This window comes from Galeopterus variegatus, unplaced genomic scaffold (genome assembly GCF_000696425.1).
Source record: "Galeopterus variegatus unplaced genomic scaffold, G_variegatus-3.0.2 Scaffold7632, whole genome shotgun sequence".
NCBI classification, from domain to species: Eukaryota; Metazoa; Chordata; class Mammalia; order Dermoptera; family Cynocephalidae; genus Galeopterus; species Galeopterus variegatus.
The window spans coordinates 26,599-42,816 of record NW_007733743.1 but is presented as its reverse complement, the minus strand read 5'-3'; the positions used below and the strand labels follow the sequence as shown (position 1 = coordinate 42,816).

General features: G+C 36.5%; 1 pseudogene; it reads right to left on the bottom strand.

Annotated features, from left to right (window-relative positions):
* Positions 1–14,014: 14,014 nt before the first annotated feature.
* Positions 14,015–14,304, bottom strand: LOC103607692 (annotated as a pseudogene).
* Between the last annotated feature and the right edge of the window lie 1,914 nt (positions 14,305–16,218).

Sequence of the window (16,218 nt, the reverse complement as noted above, 5' to 3'; positions counted from 1 at the left end):
CACAGAGGCTGAGGATGTGGAAGCGTTTGTGCACCACAGAGCAGGAGTTCCAGGGAGTATGTTGTGAACATTGGAGAGAGCAGGGAGAAGGGGTGGAGTGCAGTACAGGAAAGGAGAGGAAGCTGGAACATTAAGGAGATAGGAAAAATGATAAAATGCATCAATGTGAGCATGACCAAGGAAAATAGGGATTAGAGGCAGGATGGGATTATCTGGGTCATCAGGTTTTCAAGTCCTGACCATAAAATAATGAACACAAACACTCAGAATTCTAATATAAACTGGTGGACAGACTCCAAAGCTAGCATAATAGACCATGTATCTCTGGACCTAGAGACTTCAAGGACCCTCACGCTATAAGGGCAGATGCAGTGGTGTTGCCTAGTCTCAGAAATCACTGGGTCTGGGGTAGTGGGGAGATGCTGCGTAGTCAGGTAAGTGTTTAATCAGTGGGCATGCTGCTGTGGATGGTGATCATTGCTGGAAAGTGCATGGTTCTGGGAGTTGGATGTGGGGGCAAGTGATGAAAATGTTACAAGGAAAAACTTTAGATTCAGAGAGTTTAAATGACGTGCCAAAGACACAGCTGACAAGTGGCAGAGCTGAGACTCCAAATCGGATCTGTGCCTGTGAATCTATAATGATTTCAAAATAAAGTTTTTTTAAAGGTAAAAAAAATCAGATCTATGTAGTTCTGAACCACTGTGCTGACTTTTCAGACAGAAAGAGATGCCTACAAGAGAAAGGGTATCAAATTGCCTTTAGTGGGCCGGCCCGTGGCTCACTCGGGAGAGTGTGGTGCTGATAACACCAAGGCCCCGGGTTCGGATCCCATATAGGGATGGCCGGTTAGCTCACTGGGTGAGCGTGGTGCTGACAACACCAAGCCAAGGGTTAAGATCCCCTTACCAGTCATCTTTTAAAAAAAAAAATTGCCTGTAGTGCTTTCATTCCCAAATCTGAATGCTAAAAGATAGTGGAGCAATTTCGGGCATTGGCCTATGGACAGCACAGTCCTCTAAAACAAAATCAAAAGTGACTGTCCCCCAACAAGGAGTTGCATCACCAGAAAAACCCCAAGCCTTGAAAACAGGGGCTTGTGTATGACTTGACCTAGCATTATGAGGAGTTTTGGTTTCTATGGAAATCCCAGTCTCCAGGAGAAAGATGCCAGCTTCAGCCAGAGGTAGGTTGACATAGGCTGACCCTGTGGGGTCAGTCATCTCCAGTGTTTCTTCCAGGACTGATGGAGTTTTTGGATGTACTGTCCCCTCCAAAACTCATGTGGAAATTTGATCCCCAATGTGGCAGTTTTGGAAACTGATTGAGTCATGGGGGTGGATCCCTCATGAATGGATTAATGCTCTCCCTGGGGGAGGAGGGATTAATGAGTGAGTTCTCGCTCTATTAGTTCCCATGAGAGCTGGTTGCTTAAAATGACCCTGGCGCCTTTTCTCTCTCTCTTGCTTCCTCTCGCCATGTGATCTGCTTGTACCTGCTAGCTGCCTGCCACTTTCTGCCATGAGTAGAAGCAGCCTGAGGCCCGTGCCAGATGCAGCTGTCCCAGAATCGTCAGCCAAATAAACTTCTGTTCCTTATAAATTACCCAGTCTCAGGTGTTCTGTTATAGCAACACAAAACGGACTAAAACAAGGACTGTCCCTGAAGAACAAGGATAAGGGAAATCCACCAGGAGGAAGAACCTTGGGAAGCCAGATTTGGTGACAAGAGACTCATTTGTCTTCCAGGGATGTAATCTAATAGTTGATGACCTTGAGATTCACTGTCCTGACACTTAGGTGCCCTGCAGGATACAATATATGCACTGAGTGGGTGACGCTGAACTAAAGGGTCTTCTTTCTTTCTTTTTTTTTTAATTGGAGTTTTGTTGTGGTTGTACTGTTTTTCTTCTACTATTTTGGTGGGTCAATCTTCTGAGTTTTTCTCCTGGAATTTGGCTTGTTTTGGTATAATTTGTATGGTATTAAGATAGTATGATTGTCAGAAGACCCAAGGATACTGGTATCTTTCCCCAGCCACTGTCACCACTCCCTATAAGGTTCTGTATGGAGAAATATATGCAGGTGAAAATGACAAATGAAAAATAAGATGCAATTCCCAATATCTGATGTCTTGATAGCATCTACTGCTGTAATGGCAGGATCTTAGTCCTACCTCAAAGTAATCCATAGTTATTTCTCCTTTGTTTTTTGTTTTTGTTTTTGGTTTTTTTGGAGTCTGGCTGGTACAGGGATCCAAATCCCTGACCTTGGTGTTATAACATCACTCTCTAAGCAACTAAAATATCTTGCCAGCCCTTATTTCTTTTAAAGCCGTTTCTCAGGCTCCCTCCTGGTCACTAAGCCTCCCCAAATGTTAGCCAGTACACTAAACTTTTAACATTTTAAATGAATTTTGCCTATTTTTAAATTTTATGTTTGTGAGATTCATCCCAGTTGTGTCTACCCTCGTTCATTTATTGTCATTGTTACAGGTTTCCAACTTGTAAACGCCCTTTTTTGTTGTTAAAAGGAGACATTTTTCAAAGTATTGGGGCTTTTAAAAGTCGCTGATATGGGAAGGGAAGAAAATGCCAATGAAAGACTTTTTATTTGATAGAACAACCTTACAAGTTACTATTTAAATTCTTTAGTAACACAAAGATGTCAATTGCAACATTATTACCAGGGCAAAAATACATCAAATAAGACAACCAATCAGAATTACAGGTTTCTTTTGAAGGTTATTTTCACATAGCATGGCAACAATTTCTCAAGTTTTTGCAATCTTACAAGGTCCTGTTGTGCAAATGATATTCCCAAGGCTAGATTTACATGAAGAAAGAATGTAACAATTGATAACAGCTATTCAATACACAGAAGTCTTTATTTTGCACAAATGAGAAAATGTAGCTTTTTGTGACTGTTTCAGCCTAACACTTTATCAAATTGGATTCTTTTAAATTGCTTGGAATGAATAATGGTAATTCTCTGCAGCTACAGAAGTAAGTGGACAACAGCTACATCTATTTCTGAGACTTTTTAAAAACAATCTTTTTATTGCAAAATAACATAGATACAGAAAACCACACGGATCACATGTATGGCTTAATGAATTATTAAAAGATGAAAACCACCCAGGTATGAAATAGAACTTTGTGAGTCACCTAGGAAGCCCCTTCTATGCGCATTCCAATCACAGACCCTCCTACCCCTAATAAGTAACTACTATCCTGATCTTTATACTAATTAGCTCCTTGCAATTTTTTTGTGGTTTTATCACCCCAGTGTCAATCCCTAGACACTGTATGGCATACTGCTCACAAATCTATAGATCCTGCCTTCATCTTTTTTACTTCCTTACCATTTATATTTATATTAATAATACTACCAGTATAATTAATGAAGATATTAAAACATTTTTGGCATATAATCCCCCTATTCTCCTCTACTACCAATTTTCTAAAAATAGTCATACAATATTTAAACTGTCAGAGCACATAGCCTATATAATATACTCTCTCCCTCTTAACTCATGTTGATTCTTAGTTCTTCAATAATTGTACATTGCTCACAACCAGTCCTTATGTCTGGTTATAGACATGTATCTATTTATCTGGGGCTGGTTCTTTGGCAGATTCTTCAGGAAAGGTTGGTTGGAACAATATTCCTTGTGTTCTCACACACTGATAACAGTTTTTCTGTGTTGTTTACACTTGAAAGTCAGTTTTGCTTGGTGTAAAATCCTTAGCTTGCACTTTCTTTAACTATATTAATTGACTGCATTTTCTTCTGGCATAAAATGTTTCTGTTGAAAAGTCTGATGATAATTTAAATTTCTTACCCTTGTAAGCCACAAATTCTTTTTTTTTCTAAATACCAAAAATATTTTCCCTTGAAAAAAGGTCCAGTAATTTTGCTAGAATATGACTTGATGTTGGTCTCTTTGTTGATGTTGGTCTCCCCAATAAGGGGATCTTGACCTCGGTGTTACAAGGCTGTGCTCTAAACAGCTGAGCTAACCGGCCAGCCCTGATGTTGGCCTCTCTGGGCCAATATTGTCCAGTACATAGTGTGTTCTTTTAATGTTTAAAGGACGGGCTACATTGGTTCTAGCTTTCTTCCTTCCTGTTAGTTGAATGTTAGTGAACTGGTTGGTCTGGACTGCTTCTCTCTCCCAGTTCTTGGCATTTAGGTCTTTGATTTCTTTCATCAGCAACGTATAATTTTCATCATACAAATCCTGTACACTTTTTGTTAGGTTTATACGTTAGTATTTTATTTCTTTTGGGCAATTGTAAACAGTATTAACTTTAAAATTTTCTATTTTTTCATAGTCAGTATATAGAAAAGCAAGTGATTTTTATGTGTTGATTGTGTGACCTTGCTGACATCACTTATTAGTCTAAGGATTTTGGCATTGATTTCTTCTGTTTTCTACATAGACAATCATGCTGTCTGTAAATAGAGAATTTCATTTCTTCTTTCCAACTTGTATTACTTTTCTTTCTTTTTCTTGCCTTATTGCAGTAGCTAAATCTTCCAGTACTATGATGAGAGTGGATATTCTTGCCTTGTTCTCAAGCTTAAAGGGAGGGCATTTAGTATTACACTATTAAATACAATGTTACCTGTAGGGTTTTTTTAAATTTTTACTATTTTTTTATTTTAACTTATCAATATACAATGTAGTTGATTTTTGTGTCCCTTTACCAGTTCCTCTTGCCCCCTCCCTCTCCCCTCCCCCATCTACCTCATATCTGTTCACTTATCTTAACAAGTTCGAGGAATTGTTGTGATTGTGTCTTCTTCCCCCACCGCCACTGTTTATTTGTTTGTATATTTATTTATTTTTAGCTCCCACAAATAAGTGAGAACATTTGGTATTTCTCTTTCTGTGCCTGACTTGTTTCACTTAATATAAGTTTCTCTAAGTTTATCCATGTTGCTGCAAATGGTATTATTTCATTCTTTTTTATAGCAGAGTAGTATTCCATTGTGTAGATATACCACAGTTTCCTATCCACTCATCTGATGATGGACATTTGGGCTGGTTCCAACTCTTGTCTACTGTAAATACTGTTGCAATAAACATGGAAGTACAGGTATCCCTGAAGATGTTCTTTTCAAGTTGAGAAAGTTCCCTTCTCTTCCTAGTGTAGTGAGAATTTTTTCTTCTTGTAACCATGAAAGGATGTTTAATTTTGTTAAATCCTTTTTCTATGCCAATTGATGTGCCAATCCACATATCCACAGGATAAAAAAAGAAAAAACTATATATATATGATCATACAATCAGTCATGTATATAGTAATATGTATGATTTTTCTTCTTTTATCCTGTTGATATGCTGGATTGCATGGAGTGATTTTTGAATGTTGAACCTGCCTTGCATACCTGAAGTGAATCTTACTTGGTTATGGGATATTATTGTTTTTATACATTGTTAAATTCCCTTTGCTTATTTTTCAGGATTCCTGACTCTATTCATGAGGGATATTGGTCTGTAGTTTTCTTTTTCATGTGCCATCTTTGGTTTCTTTGTTATTAAGGTAATTCTCTCTTCATAAAATGAGTTGGAAAGTGTTCCCTCTTCTTCCATATTTGTATAAAATTGGTGTTATTTTGTTTGAATGTTTGGTAAAATTCTCTGGTGAAAAATGTCTGGTGCTAGAGTTTTTGTTTTATTTTGATGGGGTTTTTTTTGAGATGTTAAAATATATTACTTTTCTTTAATGGTTATATGTGTATTCAGGTTGTCTGTTTCTACTTGGCTGCTTTTGGAAGTTTGTGGTATTTGAGGATTGGTCTATTTTGGCTCAGCTCTCAAATTAATGAGCACGAATTTATTTTTAGTATCTCTTATTTTTTCAATTACACTTTTTAAATTTTACTAAAATATACATAATGTAAAATTTGCCATCTCAACCATTTTTAAGTGTATAGTTCAGTAGTGTTAAAGTACATTCACTGTGTTGCACAACCAACCCCCAGAATTTTTTCAGCTTGTGAATCTGAAATTCTATACACATTAAACACCAACTTCCTTTACCTCTTTCCCCCAACCTCTGGTAGCATCACTCTACTTTCTGTCTCTAAATTCAACTATTCTATGAACCTCATTTAAGTGGAATCATACAATACTTATTTTTTTGTGGTTGGCTAATTTCTCTTAGCATAATGTCCTCAAAGTTCGTCCATGTTGTAGCATGTGACAGAATTTCCTTCCTTTTTAAGACTTCCCTGTTTTTTGATTCTTTATATTTGTTAAGATTTGTTTTATGACTCAAGGAAGGGTCTATATGAGGGGTCTTCAAAAAGTTCATGGAAAGATTCATATTTCCTTTTAATTTTGTCTTTCCACAAACTTTTTGAAGTACCCTTGTACTGGTGAATGTTCCATGCACAGTTGAAACAAGTGTATCTTCTGCTATTGTTGTAGTGTTCTATTTATGTCAATTAGATCCTGTTGGTGATGGTGTTGTTGAATTTTTCTATATCCTTACTGATCTTCTGTCTAATAATTTTATCAATTGCTGAGAATGGAACATTGAAACCCCAATGAAAACTGTGGATTTATGGATTTATTTTTTCAGCTCCATCAGTTTTTACTTCATGTATTTTGAAGCTCTGATGTTTGGTGCATCCACATTTAGGACTGCCACATCTTCTTGGTAGATTGACACTTTATCATTATGTCAACTCTTTATTTTGTAATTTTCTTTGCTCAGGAGTCTACTTCATCTGATGTTAACTTAGCCACTCCTGTTTTCTTTTAATCATTTTGAATAGTTTTCTTTGTGGTTCTGTAGGTATTACCATATACATCTGTAACTTATCACTGCCTACTGTGTTGCTGTTTTACCACTTCGAGTGAGGTATAGAATCCTTCCTTCTATTTAGGTCCCTTAAGACTTCCAACTGTTTTTGTATTTTTTATTGTGGCAAAATATACATAATGTTAAATTTATAATTTTAACCATTTTAAATGTATGATTTAGCAGCATTAATTACAGTTGCAATGTTGTATATTTCTAAAACTTTTTCATCATCCTAAACAGAAACTCTATGACCACTAGATAATGACACACCATCCCCCACTCTTCCCAGGCCCAGCAACTACTATTCTACTTTGTCTTTATGAATTTGCCTATTCTTGGTACATCATCTAAGTGAAATCATACAATATATGTACTTTTGTGTCTGGCTTACTTCACTTAAAATAATGTCTTCAAGTTCATCCATGTTGTGGCATGTATTCATTCCCTTTCATGGCTGAATACAATTCCATTATGTATATGTACCACATTTTGTTTCTCCATTCTTCTGTTGAGGGACATGAGGCTTTTTTTTTTTAACTTTCCCACCAGCAATGCATAAGGGTTTCACTTTTTCCAGTCTTTGCTAATATTTCTTATTTTCCATTTTTTGATAATAGGCATCCTATTTCATCCTGTTTCCTTTGCCAAATTCATTTAGTTGCTCCAACAGTTATGTGTTTGTGTGTGCGTGTGCGTGTAGTCTTTAGGGTTTTCTACACATAAAATCATATTATCTGTGACAGAGAATTTTACAATTCTGCTCCTTTCCATAACTTTCATTTCTTTTTCTTGCCTAATGTCTCTGGCTAGAACTTCCAGTACTATTTTGAATAGAAGTGGTGAAAGCAGGCACCCTTATCTTGTTCTTGATCTTAAGGAAAAAGCTTTCAGTCTTTCAGCATCGAATATAATGTTAGCTGTGGGTTTCTTACATGTGGCTTTTATTATGCTGAGGAAGTTTCCCTCTATTCCTAGTTTGTTGAGTGTTTTTATCCTGAAAGAGTGTTGAATTTTGTCAAATGCTTTTTCTGCATTATTTGATATAATCATATTATTTTCTTCCTTCATTCTGTTAATATAGTATATTACTTTAGTTTATTTTTATATGTTGAACCATCCTTACACTCCATGAATAAATTCTACTTGGTCGTGGTATATAATCCTTTTAATATGCTGCTGAATTTGATTTGCTAGGATTTTTGCATTAATATTCATAATGAATATCAGTCTGTTGTTTTATTTTCTTGTAGTGTTTTTTTCTGTCTTTGGTATCAGGGTAATGATAGCCTCATAGAATGAGTTAGGGAGTGTTCCCTCCTGTTCAATTTTTTAGAAAGGTTTGAGAAAGATTGGTATTAACTCTTGTTTAAATATTTGGTAGAATTCATCAGTGAAGCCAACTGTTCCTGGGCTTTTCTTTGTTGGGAGATTTTGATTACTGATTAAATCTCCTTACTAGTTATAGCTTCATTACATTTTGTGTTTCTTCATGATTCAGTTTTGGTAGATTGTTTTTCTGTTTTTTAATGAATTTTCCCATGTCACCTAGGTTATCCGATTTGATAGATAAAATTGTTCATAGCACTCTCTTATAATTATAATTTCTGTAAAATTGGTAGTAATGTCCCCATTTTCATTTTTGATTTTAGCAATTTGAGTCTTCTCCCTTTTTTTCTTAGGCAATCTAGGTAAAGGATTTTCAATTTTGTTGATCTTTGCAAAGAACCAACTTTTGGTTTCATTGATTTTCTCTATTGTTCTTTTATTCTCTAATTTATTACTCTCTGTTTTAATCTTTATCACTTCCTTTCGTCTGTTAACTTTGGATTTAGTTTGCTTTTATTTTTTCAGTTCCTAAGGATGCAAAGTTAGGTTATTAATTTGTGATTTTTCTTCTTTTTTTTAAATATATACATTTAAAGCTGTAAATTTTACTCTTGGCACTGTTTTAAATGCATCCTATAAGTTTTGGTAAGTTATGTTTTCCTTTTTATTTTTCTCAGAGTTTTTTTTTCTAATTTCCCTCATGATTTCTTACTTGACCCATTAGTTGTTTGAGTGTGTTAATTTTCACATATTTGTGAATTTTACAAGTTTTCCTTCTCTTTTTTTGATTTCTAGTTTCATTCCATTACAATTGAAAAAGATACTTTGGATGATTTCAGTCTTTAAAATTTATTGAGATTTGTTTTGTGGCCTAAAGCATAGTCTATCCTGGAAAATGCTTCATGTTAACTTGAGAAAAATGTGTATTCTGTTCTTGTTGGGTGGAATGTTCAAGTCCTTTGCAGTAGTCCCACAGTTTTGCTTTCTGTGGTTTCACTTACCTGCTGTCAACCACGGTCTGAAAATATTAAATGGAAAATTCTAGAAAGAAACTATTCGTAAGTTTTAAATTGCACACTGTTCTGTGTAGTGTGATGAAATCTCACACTAGGCATGTCATTGTTTTGTCCAGCACATCCATGATGTATATGCTACCTGCCCGTTAGTCACATAGTAGCCATTTTAGTTATCAGATCAACTGTTGAGGTACTGCTGTGCTTATATTCAGGCAACCCTTATTTTATTTAATAAGGGCCCCAAAGCACAAAAGTAGTGATGCTGGCATGTTGTTGTAATTGTTCTATTTTATATTAGCTATTGTTGTTAATCTCTTACTGTGACTAATCTATAAATTAAACTTTATCATATGTATGAATGTATAGGAGAAAGCATAGTACATACAGGGTTCTGTACTATCCCGTTTTTGGCATCCACTGGGGGTCTTTGAATGTATCCTCTGCAGGTAAGGGAGAACTAGTAGTGTATTTCCTTATTGATCTCTGTCTAGTTGTTCCATCCATTTCTCCACTTCTTAAGTATAATTTTCTTAAGTATTTCCTCTCCAAACATTGAGCATCACATTAGATTGTGTCATATTATTTGTTTCAACCATATATATGATTAAATATACCAATTAGGTGAAGGATTGTGTATGAGGTTTACCTTGAGTTTCACCCATTTCATTGTTCTTTCCTTTTTGTAGGTCACAGCTTTCCTCTGTTATCATGTATTTCTCTTTAAAGAGCTTCTATCAGCCATTCTTTTAAGTATAGGTCTGTGAGTAACAAACCACCTCAGATTCTCTTAGTCTGAAAATGTGTTTATTTCCTCTTTATTCCTGGAAGATATTTTCACCAGATATAGAATTAAAGGTTGACAGTTCTATTTGTTCAGAACTTGAAAAATGTTCTGCCACTTGCTTTGGGTCTTCATGGTTTCAGAAAAGAACCTGTGTCATTCAAATTGGTGTTCCCTACAGGTAACTTGGCATTTTTACAATTTGTTTTTCTTTTCAGAAATTAATTATGACATGTCTTAGTATGGATTTCTTTGGGATTTGTTCACTTCTTGAATCTGTGGGTTTATTTATTTTACCAAATTCAGGAAGTTTGCAGCCATTATTTCTTCTAATACATTTTCTTTCTCCTCTCCTCTGGGCTCTGTTCTTGCAAACATGCTGAATTGGTTTATTAGATTTAATGGCTTTTTTGTGGATTCCTTAAGATTTTTCTATGTTCAGGATTATATAATCTACAAATGGAGATAATCTTATTTCTTACTTTCCAATTTGGAAGGGTTTTATTTCTTTTTCTTGCTTAATTGCCCTGGCTAGAACCTCCAGTAAAATGTTGAATACAAGTGGCAAGAGTGGACAATCTTGTCTTGTTGCTGATATTCGGGGAATAGCATTCAGTCATTTGTCCTTCAGTATGATGTTAGCCGTAGATTTTTTTGTAGATGGCCTTTGTCAGGTTCAGGAAGTTCCCTTCTACTTTGAGTCTTGTAAATGAGTTTTTGTTGTTGTTGTTAGTTTGTTTTAACTATAAAAAGGTATTTGATTCAGTTGAATGCTTTTTCTTCATCTATTGAAATTATCATACAGTTTTTGCCCTTTATGCTATCAGTACGCTGCATTTCATGATCTATTTTCCTACGTTCAAACAACCTTGCATTCTGGACTAAATCTCACTTGATCACATTGTTTAAATATTTTTACATGTTTCTGGATTTGGTTTAATAGTATTTTGTTAAGGAATTTTGCATCTATTTTATAAGGGATATTGATTGGTTTGTAATTTTCTTCTCTTGTGGTATCTTTGTGTGGTTTTGGTTTTAGGGTAATACTGGCCTCATATAGTGAGTGCGCAGTGTGCCCTCCTCTTATTGTTGTGTAGAGTCTTATGTGGGTTTGTTCCCGTATTCTTCTATTACTGCCTTTTTTGCGTGTTAAATTGATACTTTCTAGTATAACATTTTATTTATTTATTTATTTTTTAAAAAAAGATGACCAGTAAGGGGATCTTAACCCTTGACTTGGTGTTGTCAGCACCACGCTCTCCCAAGTGAGCGAACCGGCCATCCCTATATGGGATCTGAACCCGTGGCCTTGGTGTTATCAGCACCACACTCTCCCGAGTGAGCCACGGGCTGGCCCTCTAGTATGACATTTTAAATCCCTTGTTTCTTTCTAGTTATTCTCTGAGTGGTTGCCTTAAGAATTACAATTTACATCTTAACTTAAAACAATCTAGTTTGGGTTAAAATTAACTTAATTTCAAGGGTTTACAAAAACTTTGCTGACATTCATTTCTATTCTATCCCCCCTCCTTCATACTATTATTTTCACATGAATTACATCTTCATATATTATAAATAATCAACACAGTATTACAATGACTGATTTGTTTAGTTGTCTTTTAAATTAGAAGAGGGCCAGCCCATGGCTCACTTCGGAGAGTGTGGTTCTGATAACACCAAGACCAAGGGTTTGGATCCCTATATAGGGATGGTCGGTTAGCTCATTTGGGAGAGCATGGTGTTGACAACACCAAGTCAAAGGTTAAAGATCCCCTTACCAGTCATCTTTAAAAATAATTAATTAATTAATTAAATAAATAAATTAGAGAGAAGAAAAAAGTTGAAAACAAAAATATGCTTTCTTTTATATTTACCTATTGTATTAGTCCATTTCTGTTGCTTATAACAAAATACATTGAACTGAGTAATTTATAAAGAAAATGAAATTTATTGGTTACAATGTCTGAGGCTGGGAAGTCCAAAGCCCATCTGGTGGTGGCAACAGTGACCCAGGGGTCTCAAACTGCAAGATGGTGGAAGCAGAGAGAGCAGAGAGAGACAGCCTCTCCTCTCTCTTCTTTTAAAGCCCTCAGAACCATGCCCCTGACCACCATTTTTAATCCATTTGCTACAGAATGGTCCTATAATCCAATCACCTCTTCAAGAATCCACCTTTCAATTACCATAATAGGATTTCTCACCCTCTTAACAGTCATAGTGGGGGCTAAGTTTCTAACACATAAAATTTGGGGGACACAATTCAAGCTTCAGTGAGTTTTGGGGGGGCATAATTCAATCTACTACACCTATGTATACCTTTACCTGTGGTCTTTATTCTAATTACCATCTAGTGTACTTTCAGTTCATCCTGATGGGCCTCCTGTAATGTATCTTATAGTATATGTCTGCCAGCAAGAAATTCTCTAAATTTTTGTTTATCTAGGAATTTTTTTTCTGTATTCACGTACTTTTAATAACAATATATATACCATGTTATAACCATGGAATGTAAGTTCAGGTTAGACAAGAGAATTTCACAAGTGTAATGAAGCACTCTGTAGTATAACAAAGTTTATGTATAATGTCTGACCAATCAGCTTGATCATAAATCATTAATAACTTCCATTATAGGGGAATTGTTTAGCTTAACATTTATGATTCTTACAGAGAAAATAAGCATACTGCACACATTTAAAAAGTGTTCATTTACCTTTGCATCGGTACTTAAAATATGTACTTCTATTTCACGATAACATTTAAAAATTAGTATAATATAACATCAGCAGCAAAAATATAATTCTGCAATTATGAAAGAGCTAAACTGTAACCATAATTAAGTTATTCTTATGTTTACAAGTGTGATTATGAAATAAATACTACTTCTATGCAGCTCTGTTGTAAACCTTGTAGATTTGGTTTAAACACACACACACACACACACACACACACACACACTTTCAGTTGTGGGAGGCTTTACAAGTCAAATTCCATGCACTTTTTTTTTTTCCTTTTTGTCTTTTTTCGTGACCGGTAATGGGATCGCAACCCTCAGCGTTGCGCCCGTACTGCGACCGGCAACGGGATCGCAACCCTCGGTGTCGCGCCCGCACCATGCTCAACCAGTGAGTGGACCGGTCTCTATATGGGATCTGAGCCCTTGGCGGGAGCGCCACCGTGCTCCCAAGCGCCACACTCTACCGAGTGCGCCACCGGGCTGGCCCCCATGCACTTTTTTGAAAGAGTTGCTTGAGCCAACCAGTCCTAAAAACCGAAGTACTCAAAGAGTCCACAAGGCAGGCAGAAAAAAATTAAATCCAAACAAGAAGCTGAGAAGGACGCACATGTGCCCTGATGAAAGGGACTGCAGAACGATGGCACAATCCAGCAAAGTCATATAAATACGTGAGAGTGTGGCCTCAGTACACCTCAGGCAACAACTGCCAGAATTGCAGGGAGAAGTAGATATTTCAAAGATTGTAACTGGACATTTCTTTTTTTTTTCCTTTTTTGTCTTTTTTACTGACTGGCAATGGGATCGCAACCCTTGGTGTTGCGCCCGCACCGCGCTAAACCAGTGAGCGGGAACACGTCTCCACATGAGATCCGAACCCTTGGCAGGAGCGCCTCCACGCTCCCAGGCGGCGCCCTCTCCAGTGCGCCACCGGGCCAGCCCAGAAAGGAGATATTTTAACATTATTTTTTTTTTTTTTTTTTTTTTTTTTTGGTGTCTGGCCAGGAAGGGGAACCAAACCCTTGATCTTGCTGTTACAAGGCTGTGCTCTAACCAACTGCGCTAACTGGCCAGCCTGTATTATCTCATTAACACTATTTTAAATGACATGTTTCTTTTGTGTTAACTTGACTTTGCTCAATGACCTAGTTAGTGAACTAGTCACTAATAATTTGATCATTAGGCAAATCAAGCTTGCAAGAAAGAAAGCCAATATTCATAATACCATGTTATTGTCTGAACCTTCTCAAATAATTTATTTTCAACATAAACATGTAACCTAAAAAATGAGATGTCAAACTAAAGCAAGCTCCTCCAACAAGATCAAGACTGCCTCTCTTCTAAGGTTTAGGTTTTGCCTGGAATTCCCAGCACATGGAATAGCCCATACCAAGAATCATTGTTCCCACAACAAAGCCTTGGGACATGTGGATCAGATGAATGGACATTTTAGTATTTCCCCTGTTCTTCAATTTGTATAATCCATATGCAACAATTGCTACGAAACCCACCATTTCAATGGGGACAATTTGTGTTTCTTTAGCTTTTTGATAAGTTTAGATCCCTGATCTTCATCATTTGAAGAAAGAGAAACATCTATGTCAATTGACATAGTGATTGCTTGAAGAATCTTCTGACTGTGACAAATCCCTCATGATCCAACTGGCTTCTGATGCCAGCCCACTCACCCTATCCCTGCGAATGTTTTAATTTGTCTTTTGTTTTTGAAGCATAATTTTTCTGGACACAATTCTTGGCTGAGTCTTTCTTTTAGTTCTTTGGATATTCCATATTTTCTAATGAGAATTCAGCTATTGATCTTATTGAGAATCACTTGTACACGATGAGTGTCTTTTACTTCTGCTAATATTCTTTCTGTCTTGCCTTTTGACAGTTTGGTGATGATGTATCTAGGTGTGGATCTCTTTGGGTTTATCCTACCTGGAGTTTGTTGACCTTCTTTGATCTAGACATTAATTTTTAAATTAAATTTGTGAAGTTTTTGGCCATTCTTTCTTCCAATATTATTCCTGTCCCTTTCTCCCCTGTCCTTCTGCTATTGCCATTATGCATATGCTGGTATGCTTAATAGCTCATTTTTCTTCATCTTTTTTATTTCTGTTTCTGTTGGTCTTGAATTGGAAGAATTAACATTGTGAAAATGTCCATACTACACAAAGTGATCTACAGATTCAATGGAATCCCCACTAAAATACTAATGACATTCTTCAGAGAAATAGAAAAAACAATCCTAATATTCATATGGAAAAACAAAAGACCCAAAATGGCCAAAGCAATCCTGAGCAAAAAAAATAATAAAGCCAGAGGCATTGTACTAACTGACTTCAAATTATACTACAAAGCTATAGTAACCAAAACAGCATAGTACTGGCATAAAAACAGACACTCAGACCAATTAAACAGAATAGGGAACCCAGAAATCAACCCACATACCTACAGCCAACTGGTCTTTGAAAAAGGCACCAAGAACCTACACTGGGGAAAAGACTGCCTCTTTAATAAATGATGTTGGAGAAATTGGACATCCGTATGTAGAAGAATGAAACTACACCTGTACCTCTAGCTATATACCAAACTCAACTCAAAATGGATTAAAGGCTTATACTTAAGACCCCAAAATATAAAATTACTAAAAGAAAACAAAGGGGAAACACTTCAGGAATTAGGACTTGGCAAAGACTTTATGAAGAAGGCACCACAGGAAAGAAAAAATAAATAAACAGATGGGATTATATCAAACTAAAAAGCTTCTGCACAGCAAAAGAAACAGTTAACAGAGCAAAAAGACAACCTACAGAATGGGAGAAAATATTCACAAACTATGCATCCAACAAGGGATTAATATCCAGAATATACAAGGAACTCATACAACCTAACAGTAAAAAAACAAGTAATCCGGTTAAAAAATGGGCAAAGGAGCTGGATAGGCATTTCTCAAAGGAAGATATACAAATAGGCAACAAACACTTGAAAAAAAGCTCAACAACACTAAGAATGAGGGAAATGCAAATCAAAACCACATTGAGGGGCTGAGCCCGTGGCGCACTCGGGAGAGTGCGGCGCTGGGAGCACAGCAGCGCTCCTGCCACGGGTTCGGACCCTATATAGGGATGACTGGTGTGCTCACTGGCTGAGCGCGGTGCGGCCGGTCTCAAAAAAAATAAAAAAAGGACAAAACCACATTGAGATATCATCTCGCCCCAGTTAGACTGACCATTATCAAAAAGACAGAGAATAACAAATGCTGGCAAGGATGCAGAGAAAGGGAACCCTCCTGCACTGTTGGTGGGACTGTAAATTAGTGCAGCCATTATGGAAAACAGTGTGGATGTTCCTAAAACAACTACAGATAGAACTGCCATATGACCCAGCAATCCTGATGCTGGGTATATACCCAAAGGAGTAGAAATCAACACGTTGAAGTTCACCTGCACTCCCATGTTTATCACAGCTCTATTTACAATAGCTAAGACTTGCAACCAACCTAAATGTCCATCAATGGACAACTGGATAAAGAAAATGT